Here is an 18,618-nt window from a genome sequence, read left to right on the forward strand (position 1 = left end):
AAGAATGAGTTTAATTCTTGTTAATTATTCTCTCTTTGGTTTTCTGGCCTGTTAATTTCTTTTATCATTATTAAATGCCCCTACATCTTTGGAACTATTCTGAAGAGCTTTTGTATAATTTTTCTGGTAGTATGTTTAATTCATTTAAAGATTTTTAGTTTTCTAATATGTGCATCTAAAGTTGAAAGTTTTCCCTTGAGAACAGCTTTTGATGTATTGTATTCTCATTTTTGTTCACTTTTAAATAATAATTTCCATTCTAATTTTTTTATCTAAAAATTATGTTTGGAAATTTTTAGAAGTTTTTATTTAAACTCCAGTTAGTTAGCAGACAGAGTGATATTAGTTTCAGGTGTACAATATACTGATTCAATGCTTACATACAATACCCGTGTTCATCACAATTACACTCCTTAATCCCAATCACCTATTTCACCCATTTTGTTTCTTAAATTCTACATGAGTGAAATTATACAGTATTGTCTTTCTTATATTTAGAAACATCTTAATATTTCTAAACAGACAGAGTCTTTTTTTGGCTATCCTTATGAAGCTAATTTCTTAGTTTATAGCATTGTAGTCTGAGAATATAGCTTGTATGACTTCTGCTTCAGGGAATATTTTTTTCTAGAGTTTATTTGTATAAGGTGTGTGTGTGTGTGTGTGTGTATTTGGGTGAATGACTTAATATATGGTAAAATTTGTGGAAATTTCATGTTGGTTAGAAAAGAACGCTTTTTCTCTTTCTGTCTCTCTCTCTCATCAAGTTTATTATTATGGCATACAAAATCCCTATGTCTTGAAGGTTTGGGTTATTTAATGAGAGGGATAAACAAATCTTCCCTCTTTCCCACTCTCCTTCAGCTTTATTGAGATATATTGACATAGTGTTGTATAAGTTCAAGGTGTATGGTTTCATTTGATATGATATGATTTGATTTGATACACTTACACATCTGATACAGTTTTATGTTGCAAAATGATTACCGTAATAACATTAGCTAACACTTCCATCATAATTACCATTTTTTGTGGTGAGAATATTTAAGATCTAGTCTCTTAGCAACTTTCAAGTGTATAGTACAGTATCATTAGCTGTAATCATCACCATGCTGTACATCAGATCCCCAGAACTTGTTAATTTTATAGCTGCAAGTTTGTGCCCTTTGGCCAATATCTCCCCATTTCCCCCACCTCCCATCCACGGTAATTACCATTCTACTTTCTGTTTCTATGAGTTTGGCTGTTTTAGATTCCACATATAAATGAGATCATACAGTATTTGTCTTTCACTGCATGATTCATCTCACTCAGCATAATGCCCTCAAGTTTCATCCAGGTTGTTGCAAATGGCAGAATTTCCTTCTTTCTCATGGCTGAATACTAAATTCCATCACATATCACATCTTCATCCATTCATCCATTAGCACTTAGGTTGTTCGCCTACCTTGGCTATTGTGAATAATGTTGCAATGAACATGGAGGTGCAGACATCTCTTTGAGTTTCTGTTTTCATTTACTTTGGATATATAACCAGAAGTAGTATTGCTGGATCATACAGTAGTTCTAGTTTTAATTTTCTGAGGAAACTTCATGATGTTTTCTCTAGTGGCTACACCAATTTACATTCCCACTGGCAGTACAGAAGTGCTTCCTTTATTCCACACCCTTGCCAGCGTTTGTTATCTCTTGTCTTTCTTTCTTTCTTTTTTTTTTTTAAAGATTTTATTTTATTTATTTGACAGACAGAGATCACAAGTAGGCAGAGAGGCAGAGAGAGAGAGGAGGAAGCAGGCTCCCTGCTGAGCATAGAGCCCGATGTGGGACTCGATCCCAGGACCCTGAGATCATGACCTGAGCCGAAGGCAGAGGCTTTAACCCACTGAGCCACCCAGGCGCCCCTCTTGTCTTTCTTGATGATGGCCATTCTAACAGTTCTGAGGTGATATCTCATTGTGGTTTTGATTTATAATTCCCTTATTATGAAGCAATGTTGAGTATTTTTCATCATGTACCTCATGGCCATTTGTGTATCTTCTTTGAAAAATGTCTATTCAAGTCCTTTGCCCATTTTTAAATTAGATTGTTTGGGTTTTTTGCTATTGATTTGTATAAGTTCTTTATATATTTTGGATATTAGCTCTTTGTCAGATACATGATTTACAAATATTTTTCCCTTCCACAATTTGCCTTTTCATTTAGTTGATTTTGTTGGTCATTTCTTTTGCTGTGCAGAAGTTTGATGCAATTCTACTTACAGCTGACTCTTGAACAAGGTAGGAGTTATGGGCACCAATCTCCATGTGGTCGAAAATCCATGTATAAGCTGACTACCCCAAAACTTAACTACTAGTAGTTTACTGTTGACCAGAAATTTTACTGAACCATAATGATTAATATATTTTTATATGTTATATATATATTTATATTGTATTCTTACAATAAAGTAAGCTGGAGAAAAGAAAATGTTTTTAAGAAAATCATAAGGAAGAGAAAATACACTCAGAATACTGTAGGTATATTTATTGAAAAATGTCTGCACATAGGAAGGCCAGGCCGGCACTGGAATGGTAGGCAGCAACAGGACTAGCCCCTGGGAGATGATGTTCTGAAGTCTGGCGGCTTTGGTTTATTAGAGATAGCCACCAGGCAGGCTGTGGCTGGTGATATGGGCTTGGAGGTACAGTACAGCTGCCTCAACTGCCTGGAGGTATACCGGTTAATGTGGTATATCACATTATTGTTTTGTGTATGTTTACCAATCCTTGCATCTCAAGATAAATCTCACTTAAGGTATATGATACTTTTAGTGTACTGTTAGATTTGGTTTGCTAATATTTTGTCAAGAATTTTTGCATCCATATTCTTTAGGGATATTGGTTTGTAGTTTTCCTTCCTTGTAGTATCTTTTCCTGACTTTGGATTCAGGGTAATGCTGGTCCTATAAAATGAATTTGGGAGTGTTCCCATCACTTCAATTTTTTAAAAGAGTTTGAGAACGATTGGCATTAATTCTTCTTTAAATGTTTGGTAGAATTCACCAGGGAAACCATCTAGTTCTGGGCTTTCTGTGTTGTGAAGTTTTTGATTGCTGACTCAATCTTTATTTGTTACTGGTCTGTTCAGATTTTCTATTTTTTCTTGATTCAGTCTTGCTTAGTTATATATTTCTATGAAAGTATCCATTTCTTCTAGTTTAATCTGATTGTTGGTGTATAACTACCAGTAGTAGAATGTCAATACTTAAATATTTTGCCCATTTTAAAATTGGGTTGAACATTTTCTAACTCCTTCTATTAGTCAGTATTTTCCTGATACCAAAGCAGACAAAGACATCATGAGAAAAATTAAACTATCAGTCAATATCTCTTATGAATATAGACACAATAATCCTCAATAAAACACTAGCAAATTGAATGCAGCAACATATAAAAATAATTATACACCATGACTAAATAGAATTTATCCTGGGAATGCAAGATTGCTCAAATCCAAAAATCTATTAATGTAACATACCATATAGATAGAAAACAGGACACAAGCCACATGATCCTCTCAATAGATGTAGAAATGGTATTTGATAAAATTCAACACATTTTTATAACAACAACAACAACAACAACAATTACCAAAGTAACAATAGAAGCGAATTTTCTTAACCTGATAAAGCATATCTGTGAAAAACCATAATTAACAATACTCAGTGGTGAAGGACTAAAAGCGTTTCCTCTAAGATCAAGAACAAGACAAGGATGTCTGCTCTTGCCATTTATATTCAACATTGTACTAGAGCTTTTGATAGGCAATCAGGCAAGAACATGGATGGGGGAGGAGGGCATCTAGATTGGAAAGAGAGAAGTAATACTACCTTTATTTGCAGATGACATGATCTTGTATATAAAATCCTAAGGAATCCACTGAAGAACTGTTAGAATGAATAAACAAGTTGAACAGGTTGCAAGTGTAAGATCAAAATTTTAAAAATCAATTGTATCCTTATATACTTGCAATGAAAAATGCAAAAATAAAACTAAGAAAACAATTCCACTTACAATAACATCAAAATGAATTTAAAAGTATAAAGTATGGTTGGTATGCCTGCATGGCTCAGTTAGTTAAACATCTGTCTTGGGTTTAGGACATGGTCACAAGGTCCTGGGATCAAGCCCCGCATCAGGCTTCCTGTTCAGTGGGGAGTCTGCTTCTCCCTTTCTCTATGCCATTCACTCTGCTTATGCTCTCTCTCTCTCTCACTTGATAAGTAAATAAAATCTTTTTTTAAAAAAAAAACCTAAAATATCATTGAAATAATTAAAATTGGATTGTCTATCTTTTATTATTGAGTCGTAAATGTTCTTTACATATTCTGAACAAGTTTTTTTTTTATCAGATACATGATTTGCAAGTATTTTCTCTTAATCTGTAGCTTGTCTTTTCATTTTCTTAATGGTGTCTTTGTAGTGCAAACATTTTTCATGTTGATGGAGTCAAATTATAATTTAAAAAATGGATAGTTCTGTTGGTATCATATCTAAGTAATCTTTGCCTAACCCAAAGACATGAACATTTTCTCTTATGCTTTTCTCTAAAAGTTTTATAGTTTTAGCTCTGACATTTACGTCAATGATTTATTTTTTATTAATTTTTGTTCATGGTTTGGGATAAGGATCTAAAATCATCTTGCATATGGTTATCCAATCGTGACAGAATTATATGTTTAAAAAAATCTATTCACTACTGTGACACATTATGCAAATATCAACATAAATGTAAGGGTTTGTTTTTGTATGATGTTTTGTATGTATTAATTCTGTTTGTGTCTACACTTATGTTTGCACTATACTGTCTTGACTACCATAACTTTATAGTAAGTTTTAAAATTGTGATTTTAAACCCCTTCAATTTTATTCTTCTCCTTCAAGATCCTTCTGATTTAACTTTTCAGATAAATTTTAAGAACATCTTGACAATTCCCCCCAAGAAAACAGTTAAAATTTTGACAGAAATTACAATGAATCTATAAATTAATTTGGGATAATTACAATCATTTTTGATCTTTCAGTCCATGAATAGAACAAAAATATTTATTTATTTGAATTTTTTTTAGTTTCTCTGAGCAACATTTTTAGCAGTTTTCTGTGCACAATCTTGTACTTATTTTGTAAAATTTATTTCTAAAATTGTAATGCTTTTTGATGTTATTGTGCATGGAATTATTTTCTTAATTTTATTCTTGGGTCATTCATTGTGAATATACACAAATACAATTAATTTTTGTATATTTAACTTGTTATTAGTTGCTGAACTTGTTGATTAGTTCTACTCTTTTGATTTTCTATATATAGGATTATGTTGTCTGTGAATTAAAACTATTTTAATTCTATTTTCCAATTTGGATACTTATTATTATTTTTTAATCTAATTGTACTAAGTAAAACCTCCAGTATAAGGCTGAATAGATGTGATGAAAACAGGCATCCTTGTTTTTGCCCCAATGTTAGGGGAAAGAATATAGTCTCTTATCATTAAATATGGTATTGGATGTAGATTTTTCATAGATGTCCTTCAGGTTGAAGAAATTTCTTCCTTTCTTTTTTTTTTTTAATTTCTTTTTTTCAGCAACAGTATTCATTGTTTTTGCACCACACCCAGTGCTCCATGCAATCCGTGCCCTCTCCAATACCCACCGCCTTGTTCCCCCAACCTCCCACCCCCTGCCCCTTTAAGACCTTCAGGTTGTTTTTCAGAGTCCATAGTCTCTCATGGTTTATCTCTCCTTCCAATTTCCCTCAATTCCCTTCTCCTCTTCATCTCCCCATGTCCTCCATGTTATTTGTTATGCTCCACAAATAACTGAAACCATATGATAATTGACTCTCTCTGCTTGACTTATTTCACTCAGCATAATCTCTTCCAGTCCCGTCCATGTTGATACAAAAGTTGGGTATTCATCCTTTCTGATAGAGGCATAATACTCCATAATGTATGTGGACCACATCTTTCTTACCCATTCATCCGTTGAAGAGCATCTTGGTTCTTTCCACAGTTTGGCGACTATGGCCATTGCTGCTATAAACATTGAGGTACAGATGGCCCTTCGTTGCACTATATCTGTATCTTTGGGGTAAATACCCAGTAGTGAAATTGCAGGGTCATAAGGAAGCTCTATTTTTAATTTCTTGAGGAATCTCCACACTGTTCTTCAAGGTGGCTGCACTAACTTGCATTCCCACCAACAGTGTAATAGGGTTTCCCTTTCTCCACATCCTCTCCAACACATGTTGTTTCCTGTCTTGCTAATTTTGGCCCTTCTAACTGGTGTAAAGTGGTATCTCAAAGTGGTTTTAATCTGAATCTCCCTGATGGCTAGTGATGATGAACATTTTTTCATGTGTCTGATAGCTATTTGTATGTCTTCATTGGAGAAGTGTCTGTTCATATCTTCTGCTCATTTTTTGATATGATTATCTGTTTTGTGTGTGTTGACTTTGAGGAGTTCTTTATAGATCCAACCTTTTGTCAACCTTTTGTCTGTACTGTCATTTGCAAATATCTTCTCCCATTCCGTGGATTGCCTCTTTGTTTTGTTGACTGTTTCCTTTGCTGAGCAGAAGCTTTTGATCTTGATGAAGTTCCAAAAGTTCATTTTCACTTTTGTTTCCTTTGCCTTTGGAGACATATCTTGAAAGAAGTTGCTGTAGCTGATATCGAGGTTACTGCCTATGTTCTCCTCTAGGGTTCTGATGGATTCCTGTCTCACGTTGAGGTCTTTTATCCATTTCAAGTTTATCTTTGTGTACTGTGTAAGAGAATGGTTGAGTTTCATTCTTCTACCTATAGCTGCCCAGTTTTCCCAGCACCATTTATTGAAGAGACTGTCTTTTTTCCACTGTATATTTTTTCCTGTTTTGTTGAAGATTATTTGACCATAAAGCTGAGGGTCCATATATGGGCTCTCTACTCTGTTCCACTGGTCTATGTGTCTGTTTTTATGCCAGTACCATGCTGTCTTGGTGATCACAGCTTTGTAGTAAAGCTTGAAATCAGGTAATGTGATGCCCCCAGTTTTATTTTTTGTTTTTCAGCATTTCCTTAGCAATTTGGGGTCTTCTGATTCCATACAAATTTTAGGATTATTTGCTCCAGCTCTTTGAAAAATACCGGTAAAATTTTGATTGGAATGGCATTAAAAGTATAGATTGCTCTAGGCAGTATCGACATTTTAACAATGTTTATTCTTCCAATCCAAGAGCATGGAATGGTCTTCCATACTTTTGTTTCTTCTTCAATATCTTTCATGAGTGTTCTGTATTCCTTGAGTACAGATCCTTTACTTCTTTGGTTAGGTTTATTCCAAGGTATCTTATGGTTCTTGGTGCTAGAGTAAATGGAATCGATTTTCTAATTTCCCTTTCTGTATTTTCATTGTTAGTGTATAAGAAAGCCACTGATTTCTGTACATTGACTTTGTATCCTGCCACGTTACTGAACTGCTGTATGAGTTCTAGTAGTTTTGGGGTGGTGTCTTTTGGGTTTTCCATATAAAGAATCATGTCATCTGTGAAGAGAGAGAGTTTGACTTCTTCATTGCCAATTTGGATACCTTTTATTTCTCTTTGTTGTCTGATTGCTGTTGCTAGGACTTCTAATACTACGTTGAACAAGAGTGGTGAGAGTGGGCATCCTTGTTGTGTTCCTGATCTCAACGGGAAGGCTGCAAGCTTTTTCCCATTGAGGATGATATTTGCTGTGGATCTTTTATAGACAGATTTGATGAAGTTCAGGAATGTTTCCTCTATCCCTGTATTTTGAAGCGTTTTAATCAGGAACGAATGCCGGATTTTGTTAAATGCTTTTTCTGCATCAATTGAGAGGACCATGTAGTTCTTTTCTCTTCTCTTATTGATTTGTTCTATCATATTGATTGATTTGTGAATGTTGAACCATCCTTATAACCCAGGGATGAATCCCATCTGGTCATGGTGGATAATCTTTTTAATGTACTGTTGGATCCTGTTTGTTAGGATCTTGTTGAGAATCTTAGCATCCATATTCATCAATGATATTGGTCTGAAATTCTTTTTTGGTAGGGTCTTTGCCTGGTTTGGGGATCAGGGTAATGCTGGCTTCATAAAAAGAGTCTGGAAGTTTTCCTTCTGCTTAAATTGTTTGAAACAGCTTCAGGAGAATAGGTGTTATTTCTTCTTTGAAAGTTTGATAGAACTTCCCAGGGAATTTGTCAGGTCCTGGGCTCTTGTTTTTTGGGAGGTTTTTGATCACTGCTTCAATCTCGTTAGTAGATATTGGTCTATTCAGGTTGTCAATTTCTTCCTGGTTCAATTTTGGAAGTTTATAGTTTTCCAGGAATGCATCCATTCATCTAGGTTGCTTAGCTTATTGGCATATAATTGTTGATAATAACTTCTGATGATTGTTTCTACTTCCTTGGTGTTAGTTGTGATCTTTCCCTTTTCATTCATAATTTTATGAATTTGGGCTTTCTCTCTTTTCTTTTGGATTAGTGTGGCCAATGGTTTACCGATCTTATTGATTCTTTCAAAAAATCAGCTTCTAGATTCATTGATACGTTCTACTGTACTTCTGGTTTCTACCTCATTGATCTCTGCTCTAATCTTGATTACTTCCCTTCTTATGTGTGGAGTTGGTTTGATCTGTTGTTGGTTCTCCAGCTCTTTAAGGTGTAGAGCCAGCTGGTGTATTCTGGATTTTTTGATTTTTTTGAGGGAGGCTTGGATGGCTATGTATTTCCCCCTTAGGACTGCCTTTGCTGTATCCCATAGGTTTTGGACCGAAGTGTCTTCATTCTTTTTGGTTTCCATGAATTGTTTAAGTTCTTCTTTGATCTTCTGGTTGATCCAAGCATTCTTAAACAAGGTGGTCTTTAGCTTCCAGGTGTTTGAGTTCCTTCCAAACTTTTCCTTGTGATTGAGCTCCAGTTTCAAAGCACTGTGATCTGAGAATATGCAGGGAATAATGTCAGTCTTTTGGAGAAATTTCTTTCTATTCTGAGTTTGCTGAGAGTTTTATCATTCATGGGTGCTGGATTTTGTGAAATGTTTTTCTGCATCTGTTGAAATGGCCAAACAGTTTTGGTCTCTCATTCTATTAACATGGTGTATTACATTAATTGTGGAATTTTGGGGGGTGTTAAACCAACCTTGAAATATTGGATAAATCCTGTTTGGTTGTGCTATATTATTTTTTACATGTTGCTGCATTCAGTTTGCTAATAATTTCTTGAGATTTTTTTGCATTGTACATTCATAAGGGATATTGGCTTTACTATCAGGATAATCTTAGTCTGACAGAATGAATTAGAAAGTTTTTTTCTCCTCCTTTATTTTCTGTGTAAGAGTTTCTGAAGGATTAGTATTAATTCTTCTTTAGATGTTTGGTAGAATTTACCACTGAAGCCACCTGGGTTGTTACTTTCACTTGTTGGAAAACTTCCAATTACTACTTCAATGTCTTTACTTCTCTTTAAATCTAGTCAATTTTTTTTTAACTTCTTGAGTCATTTTGTTAAATTTTTGCTTTTCTAGGTACCTCTCCATTTCAACTAAGCTGTCTAATTTGCTGGCATACAAGTGTTCATAGTATTACGCTATTTAATATTTAAACATTTAACATTAAAAGTATTTCCTGGGCATGGACATCTTTGCCTTCTGTTGCAAATAATGTCAATCCCTTTCAGCAGGAGATCTGCCAGTCTTGTGGCCTGTCCCACTGAGATAGAATCCCTGTGCTACAGGACTGGAGTTGGGGGAAATGGGAACTGCTGAAAACTAAAAGATTCCTCCCATTTCTATAAGCACATCCAATTTGTTGTATGCTTTGGTCAATCTTCAGAATCATTAAAGGTTGTTTATTAAAATTTTGTTCAGTTTTATTACTTCTTTTTGGTGAAAGGATTTTCCAAGTTTATTCTTCAGCTGTTTTGGAAGTCTTTCTCCCACCTCCACCATTTGCATTTATTTCAGTTATTTATACAAATGCAAAGTTATTCCTGCTATCTTATTTTAGTTTTATATTTACCACACTTCATGGTCTCATTCCCTGCAGGTTGCTTTTTAGCAAATTGACTACATTTTCTTTAATCCTTTTCCTTCTTAATGATGTAAGAATTTAGAGAATATTTTTTGTCTTCTGGCAGTTATCTTTAACTTCTAAATAAATACTTGAAAACACATTTTTCTATTCACACTTAAAGTTAATAAGGGTCTATATAACCTTTCCGAATAAAACATGACCTTAGCATGTTTTTATTTTTCTAGTCTCTCCACCAACTCCCTACTGCCCCCACTGCAGTAACTTCCCTTGTTAAGACCATTTAGCATTTTATCTTTAATCTTAATTATTATTATTTTTGTTAAGTAATCAATGCCTTTTTTAGGTGGCTGTGAATTTTCTTCATTTTTTTTGCCACCATTCTTTTTTCACTGCCTCCCCCACCCCAGCCATCACTCACATGGTCATTGTCTAGTCTAGACTTTGCCATCCATAATAAATGAATCAGTACCTAATTCTCTAATTTAAATATCCCAGTATCTGAACATAATTGCCTTTCCTTCTATGTCATTACTCTGGTTCTGTCTTGGAAGAAGATATCTGATTTTACTGAAGCTTTCAAATCTTTGACTTTATCTTTTATCATCGTCCTTCACTGTCTATTTCCCTCCCTGCTCCCTTTAGATTATAGAGACAATGCAGTATAACTATCTTCTTGTAAACACCCTTTGTCCCTCTCTCCCTTCATAATTACTCCTGGAAAAACAACCCTGTTAAACCCTAGTTTTCTGCTTTCTCCATGTTTGTACCCAAGAAGCTGAATAATACTGGGAAAATGACATTAAATTACTTCAAATTTGTGGCTTTAGATCTCACGTGGACACTCAACACATCAGACATGCCTACTATTCTCCCCCAATAAGGTTATCCTTCTACCCTCTCAAACAGCTATTTCACTTCTCTTCTACCCTTAAGCCTCCAATATCCTCTCACCTCATAATCTCAGCTAAGACCTTAACTCCAACTTCATAGAGAAAATCAATTAATTAGAAGGAGAGTGACCTTGTCCTTCTACCTTTTGTCTGACATTCTGCCTGCATTTGTACCCCAATTTATAATGGAAGATTTGCACCATGTCCTGTTTGAGGTCTGCGTTTCACCCTGGTTCCCTCTCTCAACTCAAGGATTCCCTATTCCCATTATCTCCTTTCTGTCCTCTATCAATACTTTTTCCCTTTCAACTAGGTCATCTCAGACACACATACTTTAATATCTCCCATCTTAAATAAGATCCTTTTCATCTAAAATCTCCTTCTAGCTTTCCGATTTCCCTGTTCTCAGTCATGGCTAATTCATCAAAACATGTAAATATAAGCAAATCTTTCAAATTCCTTGCCTACAATTTTCACACCAGTTACTCCAGCCACATTCAATCCACACTGACAGGGCTTTTCTTAAGGTTGCCTTTGACCTACATCTTGACAAAGCTGAAGGTCAGTTTTCTGTTCCCATCTGACTTCTCAGTGGCATCTGATCCAATGGACCCTTCACATCTTTGAAACACTACTTCATCTGATTCTGAGATAACACATTCTTCTTTTTTTTCCCTCTCTGCCCCACTGCCCATGCTTCCTCAGACTCTTTAGTTGGCTGCTGCTTCTGTGCTAGATCTTGAAATGCTATGATGCCCAAGTTTCTTTACTTGGCCCTTTTCTCTATCTAGACACTATGGGTGGTGTCCTATAGTCTCAGGTATATATACATATATGACTCAAAGTTTAAATAGCAACCAGATCTTTCCTCTGAGTTTTAGACGTATGTATTCCACCATCTACACAATGTTTTCACTTGTTTGCCTATCAAACATCTCCTACTTCATGTATTCAAAAAGATGGCTATAATATTCTCCCCCATACTAGCCTCCACCCTCTAGGTCATCCCTGTAGTACAACATGTCACCACCCTCTATCATTTTAGTCCAATTTACCTTCCTCTCTCCCCAAACAACTTTAATAATTTTAATAGCCTCCTTAATTATCTTACTATCTCACCCTTGTCTCCATAACAGTCAGAATAAAATAAAGACTGAAATGTTTTAGGTCTAGAGAAAAGTAACTTCCACATAACCATAATTCAACATAAGAAATAAAATACTACTGAGATAGTTGAAGCCTCCATGATATCCTCTCTTACTCCCCTGTCTGGGAGTTACTGTCCCTTTTAATTTGGTAGCTATTATTTCCACACATGTATTTATATCTTTATACTCTAATATATATATATGTATAAAGTATATATATGAGTATATATATACTCTTTCTCTCTCTCTCTCTATATATATATATATACTGTGTGTATATATATATACACACACCCTAATATATATATATATGAGTGTATATATATATGAATATATATTTATATCTTTATACTCTAATATATATATACTTTATACAGTACATTTATATATATACTGTATATATATTCTTTTTAAATATATATATAAATATAGTATATATAAAATATATATATCTAATATATATATTAGAGTATATATATACACACACACACACATATATATCCCTAAGTAATATGTACTTTTGTTTTTCATGCTTTATAACACTTTAGAAACATTATGCACCTAGAAAATAAGAATATAGTTTGCTTCAGAAAATAGTTCTTTGACTTGAGAAGTTTCTAACCTGCTAAACTCAAGCCACTGTGTGGGACTTTTTATCCCTTGGCTTCATATGTTTTCCTTAGGGATGCCTGTGACATTCCAAATGACTGCAGTTCCCTTTTTTTCTAACCTCAAGATAATGGCATCCACATTTGAGCAATTCACGTATAGACTTTTGACTCTTATTTTATGAACTGACCCACCCTTGGCTTATTCTGATTTTTCCTTTGTCCCCACTTTTCACTGACATTACTTGAAATCATGCATATATTTGTATAAGTGACTAAAAAACTTTTTCTAATAATTGGGCAAGGCCTAGGTAAGTAAATAAGTAAGTAAATTTGACACATCCTAGAAGAAAGAGAAGAATTTGATACAGACCCCTTGCATGGTTGTCGTAGAAAGCCTTCTTTTTTTTGCATTCAGGATTTTGTGCCACCACAACTGACCAGCTCACCTTGTACTATCACAGAGGCTAATCTGATATTTTATTAACATTTTAGGATTAACTGCATTATTCAAAACTGCATTGTAAAGCACCACAATCCATAAACCAGCTGCTTAAACAATTTATCATGCAATGTCAACACAATGACATTCCACGTCTCCCTTGCCATTGAAGTAGGGAGGTGCAGTAAGGATGTAGGAAGTTTCTCTCAGAATTCATATTTATAATATATTTATGGTCACCTTCATTAAACTTTATGTTTCTTTGAAATAATTCCAGTGTTCAGTTTCTAGGAGAGGTGCGTACCAAGGAAGGCTGTTGTTTTGTCAGAAGGTGAGTCTGTGGGGCACCTGGGTGGCTCAGGTGCCTCTGAGCCTCTGCCTTCGGCTCAGGTCATGGTCTCAGGGCCCTGGAATCGAGCCCTGCATCGGGCTCTCTGCTCTCCAGGGAGCCTGCTTTCCTCTCTTTCTGCCTGCCTCTCTGCCTATGTGTGATCTCTGTCTCTCAAATAAATAAGATCTTTAAAAGAAGAAGAAGAAGAAGAAGAAGGAGAAGAAGAAGAAGAAAGAGAGGAAGGTGAGTCTGTAGGAAGACAAGGAACATGGAAGTTGTCTTCAGACATAAAAATGACTACCACAGGGGAAAATGACCAGACTTTTTCTGTGTGGCCCCAAGAGTCAGAAGCAAGCCGTTAGGCTGGGATCAGTAATGGAAAGAAACTTTCTCAGGGTCAAAGCCTGCCAAAGATGGAATGGCTTATTTGTTGTTATTTTAGGTCTTGAGACAAATAAAATTGAGAATGTTAGTGTGATCAGCTGTGTCCTCTGGCTGGCAAAAACAAAGACTCCATCAGCCGTGAAAAAAGAAGATACTACCAGTGCTAAAATGTTTACAGATATTCCTAGTCTACAACTATGAATTAAAGATGACAAATTCTGAATGCTTAAGAATTTCACAAAGATTAAAAAAAGGAATTTCATGAAGATATTATAACAGTGTGGACATTTGGGGGGAAGGGCATGAGAGACTCTCAGAGTCTCATTATCCTCATTTATTCTGTTTGGATTTTTCTGAGGTGGCAGATAGGAATCCTGTATGCTAACGAAGGGGGCTGTGAGCAAAGAAAGTTCGAGGACTCCTATTTGACTCTGCTACAGCTCACTTGGAGCTCAGCCTCCTACTTGGAGTGAACCAATGGAAGGGATGAATAAGAATTCATCTATTCTGGTATCTGAAGTGCTAACCAAGGACAGCATGCCCAAGAATTTGTGAAAGGAAGTGATTAGACACTGGGTAAGTCACTGCCAATATATTTCATTCTGATTTTCGTATTAATGGCTAAATGTGTATCTTATCTTTTAGTAATCTGGAATTCTGGCAGTCTTATTTGAAAGGCAGTATTTCATAATAAGCATTAATACTTGTGAATTTGAATTTCATATTCTAACCTGCCTTTCACACTTTGCACATGTCCAGTGGCCATGGCCTCCAATGGCCAGAGGTGGTAGAAAAAGACCAAAGCGGCTCACCTCAGTAGCACTGTGCATCTCTCTCTCGTCTACCCTAGATCAGCCTGGGGCACCTGCTCAGGTGTATCAAATGTGTATCAGTGTATCAAATGGCACCGCCATTTTGATACCCACTGTCCAGGCTATGCCATGGAGAAAACCTTGACCATTAGGGAGATAGAAGCTGGCTTTCTCTCCTTCTCCACTTGCCTTTCCCAGTGCTCTACTCCTATTACTTAGGATAGTTTCCCCAAATGTGCCACTGGCATGCAAGCCCTGGTCCCGGGCTCTGCTTTTGGAAACAAACTAGGTGAAGATTAGCACCAATTTGTTTTATTTAGGGGCAAGTTCCTTTCGTTTGCTGGACTTCTGTTTCCTCTTCATTGAAATGAGAGAATTTGGTTTATTCATTCCTTCCAGCTGTAAGAGTCTATAAAATAGAGGAAAAGTGTCAAGAATTTCAGGAAATCCCATCTTCCTCAATAATTCTTTTATCAATATTCAAGTGATTTAACCACAGTTCAGATAAGGTTTCCATAGTTTTAAATACTTCCATTCTTCCTTGTGTGGGTGCCACAATGACTGTTTTGTGGCTTTTTATCTCCCTAGCCTTCAGACCTTATCCTAAAATAGCAAGAAAAAAAGTTTTTAGGGACCTTAGCAAGGCCAATGGCTATAGGTAGCTCCTGCTACTTTCCTATCTTTCACAATTAGTGCTCTGCCAGAGAAGCTCGGAATGGGGTTGGGTCTCTGTAAGTGACCACACGTTGCTGAGCCCAAGAGTCATGAAGGGCAGGGCAGAGATGATATGCTGTCACCAAACACTGGCCTTGGATCACATGGACCAATGAAAGAATGAAGATGATGAAGCAGCTCTCTACTCAGAAATTTCACCCTGAAGGAAGACCTAGGAAAACTGGAATGAACACATTTTAGGGAATAGAAGATTCCCATTCAGAACAAATTTTAAGGCTATTTAAGGTTGAGACAAAATACTCAGCACTAATAATGCAGTTTGCTGCTTATTGATTGGTTGCTCCTGCTTTGAATAGCACACATCAGGAGAAAGGTGGATTGTGGTCAGAAGTCAGATTTTTTATGCTCAGTTGGAGGGGGGCGTTGTCATGGTGTCAGGATGCTTGGCAGAACTTCCAGCTTCTAGGGAGTGTGGACCACAACTGATGACATGTGCACAAAGGCAACGTTGCAGGAGTTTGTAGGGGTGGGGTGGTAAAGATGCCAACCAGTGGAGGTTTCTTTGTCATAATTTCCAAATCTAGCCACTTTCCTCAGTCCAGGCACCATCAACTCTCTAGTGAATGGCCTTTTCATTGGTCTTCTTGTTCTCACTTTGACTTGTGCCCCTCCTCCTCCATTCTTTCTGTATGTAAGAGCCAGTGTGTTCTTTCAAGTGTAAGTCACTTGAAAGAAAAAATAAAAAATACATACAATGTAAGTCACATCATGTCTGCCCCCACCCAAAATCCTTCTAGGGAGTCTCACTGCCTTAGAGCAAACTACAAGGTCCTACCTGATCTGCCCTAGATCTTCAATCCCACCCCCTCCTTTTCTCCCATGCTTCAACCATGCTGCCCTTCTCTCCCTTCCTGAAGCATTCAAATGTCTTTATTCTCTTGGGACTTTGTGCTGGTGACATGCTCTGTTTTGCCCCTGAGTTTCCCTGCAGCTGGCTCCTTCTCACTAGTCAGGTATCAATTCAAATGTCACCTCTCTGTGAAGCTGTTCCCTGATGCTTTGAAATCCTTGTATTACATTGCCTTGTTTAATTGACTTTACAGCATTGTCATTATCTGGAAATATCTTCATTATTTATTGACTTATTGTTTTCTTTCCTCACCTAGTAGAATTGTGCTCTAGGAGAGCAGGGGCCTCTGTGTTTTGTTGGGCACCGAGTACTCAGCAGTATGGATTGTTCCTGGGATTTATTAGCTGCTCAATAAATCTGGGTTGAATGTGCTAACTCTCAAATGTTCTCAAGGGTCATCAGTAGTGTTCAGAAGGATCAAGAGTCTTCCCAAGAAAGAGTGCTCCCCATGTCCAAAGGGGTGTGTCAGAAGGAATTCGAAAGATGAAAATCTGGGTGATGTTGGAGATGAGGAGGCACTCTTATTCTCAGTAATTCATTCTGAGGAAGGCTCTTGTGCAGTGAGAAGCCACAAACACAGGAGGCCAAGCTCTTTGTATCTGATAACACTCCATACATAGCCTATCCTATTAGTATGGATATGTAGCAGAACTTCTGCCAGTAGACTGCTCTGAGGCTGACTAACTGGCAGACTGTGTGCTCTTAGGCACAACCTGAAGGTGCACAGGGTCCTCTACCACCAATTCCCAGGTATTTCCTATGCAGCACTTGGGAGGTCAGGAAGAGAATGAGGGTCAACTGGACATTGACTTGGTCCCCAGAGGTTGAGTGAGAAAAGGGACCATCTGACTGTCCCTTTGTCTCTTTTGGGCTAGACAGAGCTGGCCTTGGGGTCGGCTGTGAACAAGAATTTGCTGCAGCAAGAACTTGGTAGCCCAGCTTTTAATTTGGATCCATGAGAGGGTTGAAGTGATTGATGTCGAGGAAGTGGAGCTTGAAGAGTGGGGCAGACACCCAGGTGTGCTGGTCCTTTCATCTTCACATCAAATGCTACCTGGTGAGTTACAGGGCACAGACTGGGGGAGGGGGGCTGAGGGTAGGCAGCTGCTGCTCAAAGCAGAGATGGGGCCCTATGGCTGAAGATAGATCCTGGCTTCCTGTCAGACAGCTGGCTGTAAATAACAGGCTGCAATTTCCTGGGAGGGGCAGACAGGTAAGAGTCTCTTGATAGATGAAAGAGCTGGAGCTGGAGGTGATACACATAACAGAAATTTAATAAATAATTTATTATTCATTCATTCATTTGTTAATCTAACAAGGATCTATATAGCCTTACTCCTCAAAGGGTGGGCCGTGGCCCACAGTGTCAGTATCATCTTGTGAGAAGATGAGAGCCAGGGGGAGCTTGTCAGAAATTCAGATCCCAGGCTCACCTCGACCCTGATGAACTAGACTCAGCATTTGGATAAAACTGTCAGGGAATTCTTAACCATAGATAAGTCAGAAGGCTTGAGCTACAGGATAACTGTAATGGGCCACTACGGGGTAGGGCCCTGCAGGGATGCTAGGATGGTGCATCTGGCAAGTATCACGTCCCCAATATGAGTGCTTGGAGGGGGAGCTCCTTCTGCAGGTGTTACTTCTGAGAAGACACATTCCACACCTGCTTTATGCCTTTCCAAAGTTCCTATAACATCTGTCCACTCTAACAGGATAAGAACCTAAGTGACGATAGCTCCCAGGAGTGACAATACAGCAAGGCGGATATGAGTGCCTTTCCTTAATGGGGTTTGAGATTAAAGCCACTGGAGGCCCCAGTCCCTTCTCTCATATCCTCTCCCCAACCCCACTGAAATTCCCAAGATCCGCTACCAAAGAAAACCTGCTCTTCCTGAATGAGAGTCTATCAGGAATCACATACAGTCTGCGTGAATTTAAATCAATGAACATGGAGCCCTGGGTGTTATACGCAAACAATGAATCATGGAACACTACATTAAAAACTAATAATGTACTTTATGGTGACTAACATAACATAATAAAAAAATAAATAAGTCAATGAGCATTTGCATTTCTACACTCTAGATGGCTGTCACAGCTACTAAGCTGAAGGTAACAAACACGTGGGGGGAGGGGCATTTGGGAGCAGAGCGGTCACATTGTTCAGGTAAATTCTGTCATCTTAGAATGCAGGTCAAAATGAGCCGCCCCCCCCAAAAGAGGCCTGAAAAGCAGTTTATAGTTGACAAAAGTACTTTTTCCCTCATGTACCTGTTTTGTACTGAAGAAACTGAAGTTCAAAGGGATTGTGACTTTCCAAAATTGTATGACCAGGAAGTGGTAAAAT

At 37.2% G+C, this 18,618-nt stretch overlaps 1 long non-coding RNA gene across 3 annotated transcripts in view; it reads right to left on the reverse strand.

Annotated features, from left to right (window-relative positions):
- LOC309861987 overlaps positions 1 to 18,618 on the reverse strand; it is a 112,657-nt gene that overhangs the window by 33,307 nt on the left and 60,732 nt on the right. The window contains exon 4 of one of the 3 annotated variants that reach the window (XR_014310271.1): positions 17,220 to 17,517. The exons of the other annotated variants lie outside the window; for them this stretch is intronic. This is a non-coding gene — a long non-coding RNA (uncharacterized lncRNA). Of the gene's footprint in view, positions 1 to 17,219; positions 17,518 to 18,618 lie in introns of those variants that run through there. 3 annotated transcript variants of the gene reach the window in all.

This window comes from Mustela nivalis, assembly GCF_964662115.1.
Source record: "Mustela nivalis genome assembly, chromosome: 1".
NCBI classification, from domain to species: domain Eukaryota; kingdom Metazoa; phylum Chordata; class Mammalia; order Carnivora; family Mustelidae; genus Mustela; species Mustela nivalis.